Genomic DNA, 3,297 nt, shown 5'->3' on the forward strand with positions numbered 1-3,297 from the left:
GAAAGGAAACACCGACAGCTTGGACCCCGAGGCCCCTCGGGCTGAGCCGCCCGGGCCTCTGCCGCTTGCCCCCACGCCATCGGAAGGGCGGGTCGGGGCTCGGGGTTCGCTTCCCGGGGACGGCAGCCGCGGGGTCGCTCGGTCCGCCCCTGCCAGACCGGCCTACGCGTGCTGGGGGCTGGGCCGCCGGGAGCGCAGCCCCGCGGAGGACGCCGCCGCTCCCCTGCAGGCTCGGCCGTGCGAACCCGTCCCCGCGGCCCCTAGGGGAAGCCTCGCCGAGTCTCTCCCGGATCCTTCGGTCCCCAGACACCGGCTGGTAGCCGTGAGTCCGCTCGGGAGTTACGGGAGGCTGGAGTCCCGAGCGGCGCCCGTGGCGGCGGTTGCGCATGCTCCATCGACGCCTCCCTGGGCCTGATAGAGCCTTCGCGAGGCCGGCACAGCGGAGCTCCAGTGGCGCAATCGGTTAGCGCGCGGTACTTATACAGCAGTACATGCAGAGCAATGCCGAGGTTGTGAGTTCGAGCCTCACCTGGAGCACGATCCATTTTGGAGCTAAGTTTTGTGGATATTTTGTATTAGTACAGGAAGAAATTAGGATTCCCTTAGTCTCCTCGCTTCCTGCCTTAGCCCGAACGGGAAAACAGTTCGCTGAGGAGTTGTGCATTCGTTTTCCGAGCGGCTTTGCCACTGAGCAGTATCCAGCCAGCAGAGTAACTCCGACGGCTGCCGACTGCCGTTCTCGGGCTTTAGGCGGGTGTTTAAAACGCGTCCAGGACCAGGGATGCACACCGAGGTTCCGGGCTCTCCTGTAGCGGGGTGGCTTCCAGCGGGCTCTCCGCCGCTGCCCTCCCTGGCCCGGATCCAGACCACTGCTTCCGGGTGGCTCTCCAGGACCAAATGGACCACGAGCATGTCACCTGGGCTAGGGACCTGCCCCATTCCCTAGCATTAGACCCCCAGCACCTCCCCGAACCCGGGGTCAAGGCATCCCACTCTCCCCTGGCGTGTGTAGCTGGGGCAAGTGACTAGGAAATTTCCATTTCCCCCTTCCTAATACTGCTATCACTCAGGAATGGCGGCCACCAGAGGAGGCGTCTTGTCTTCTCAGCTAGCAGCCGCCCTAGCCCGGGATCCAGCACACAGGGATGCCTCACCTAACCCTCGCGCTCAGGCCGCACCCTCCCGTACCCTGGACACACGGACTCTTGCTCGGCAGAACGGAGGCCCAGAGAATCCCGAGCCTGGAAACAAAAGTGAGTTCCGTGAAAAATAAAGTAAAAACTTTGCTTATTTAAACAAACAAACAACCGGCTGGAGAAATGACTCCGTGGTTAAAAGTGGGCACTGCTCTTGCCAGAGTCCAGTTCTCAGCAGCCACTTCCGGCAGCTCACACCCTCCTGTAACTCAGCTCCAGGGGGACCTGCTGTCTGACCTCCTTGGACAGCTGCACTCAAGAGCAAGGACACACACTCACACAATTAGAAACAAATCTTAAATTCTCAGTATTCCTCATTGTCCGCTATGTTCAGCTAGTCCGGATTTATCCCATGCTTTTTCAGACCTAGGCCAGCTGGCCTTGGTGAGATCCCAATAGAACATCCCCATTGTCTTAGTGTGTGGGTGCACCCCTCGTGGTCCTGAGTTCCTTGATCGTGCTCCGTCTCCTTCTGCTTTGTGGGAGCCTAGGCGGTTTGGATGCTCACCTTACGAGACCTGGATAGAGGTGGGCAGTCCTTGGGCTTTCCACAGGTCAGGGAACCCTGATTGCTCTTCGAGCAGATGAGGGAGGGGGACTTGATCGGGGGAGGGGGAGGGAAATGGGAAGGGTTGCGGGGACGAGGCAGAAATCCTTAATAAATAAATAAATTAAAAAAAATAAAAATAAAAATAAGAAACAAATCTTAAACTACAACAACATAGACCTGAGATTCCTGCCACCAAACGCAGCTGGAGGTTAACGGACAGCTTAGGACTGTCAGTCCTCCCCTTCCAGGGTTAGAACTTGGGTGTGGAATTCCGTTCCTCAGGTTTGCATGGAAATGCTTACCAGATAAGCCATCTCACAGGCCCCAAGCCCTCATTGTGTTTCTTTGATTAGTAAACAGTATTCTATTGTACAGATTATCTTCATTGCCAAAAAAATGTTAAAAGCAAAAACAAAACAGCATTTCCAAGAGAAAATTTGTTGGAAAAAAAAAATCTCTTTTCAAAAGAGAATTGATTTTTTTTTTTTTAACATACATGGCATTAAAAGTGATCAGATTTGCCAAGGGTCCATTTCCAACCCTCGGCGGTTACTGTTGCGGCTTGGTGTTAAAACATCACCCCCAACCCATGTGCCAACTGATGGGCTTTGGAGGGGTGACTGGGTGAGGGGGTTCTTCATTGGGCTGTTGGGAAGTGGGGGTCCCAGCTGAAGAAGTGGGTTCCTGGCGGGGGGTGTGCCCTTCTGGACGTCACCTTGTGTCCCCTGTATCCCCGCTGTTTCCCAGCAGCTGAGCCCGGTCCCCTACCGCCCGCTCCTGCCATCTGCGGGAAGCAAAGCACCAGTCATGAACAGAAGAAGCATTTGTTTTTCACTGGTGTTTTGTCATGATGACAGAAACTGACCATGAACAAACACAGACCACTGGAAGATGCCTTTGTCCAGCCATACGGAAGAACCCGATTCAAAAGCTGTAGAACTTTCTTTTAAGGCAGCTTGTTCCATTTTTCTAATAACTCTTAGGATCAGAACAGGGTGTGGCTTTCCCTGGGAAGGTAAGGATGGGTCTGTTCTCTGTCCTGGCACTAACAGATCAAACAATTTCACCAAATATAACAACAAACCAATGGGTTTACCGGGCTATGCGGAGTGTGGGTGTGGGGTTACTATGGAGTGTGAGTATCTACATATATCACAGAGAAGCCCACCCCGAAGAGCTGTTGCCCTGGGACTCTGCAAGGCCTGCAGGGAGCTTGTGAGTTAGTCTCTTCCCCTCAGCAGTTAGTAACGCTCATCTCATTTTGGAGAGGGCCTTGGAATCTTCTAAGTTCTGGAAGCTTCTGGAGACTTCTCAGTTTAGTTCGCTTCCTGGGTCTCACAAACCTCCCACCAAGAAGGATATTTCAGTTCTGAGAAATATTTGTTCCATAGCCAATATATTCTTCTTAAACCTGCTTCTGGTCCCTCCTGCTTGCAGTTGGCTTAGACAGTGACTTTGCAAACTAATTTCTGGTCAGATAGGAAGCGGAACTAGCATAATCTAGAAATCTAAACTATTGTTTGGAAATTATTGTTAGGCAAACAAAGAAAA

The 3,297-nt window shown here is 53.3% G+C and overlaps 1 non-coding gene across 1 annotated transcript; it reads left to right on the forward strand.

Moving 5' to 3' along the window:
- Nucleotides 1-444: 444 nt before the first annotated feature.
- On the forward strand, nucleotides 445-537 carry Trnai-uau. Its single transcript is given in 2 exon segments — nucleotides 445-482; nucleotides 502-537. It is a non-coding gene; the product is annotated as a tRNA-Ile (tRNA).
- The last annotated feature ends 2,760 nt before the right edge of the window (nucleotides 538-3,297 follow it).

This window comes from Microtus oregoni, unplaced genomic scaffold (assembly GCF_018167655.1).
Source record: "Microtus oregoni isolate MIOR12 unplaced genomic scaffold, Mior012 000036F_ref0000092, whole genome shotgun sequence".
NCBI classification, from domain to species: domain Eukaryota; kingdom Metazoa; phylum Chordata; class Mammalia; order Rodentia; family Cricetidae; genus Microtus; species Microtus oregoni.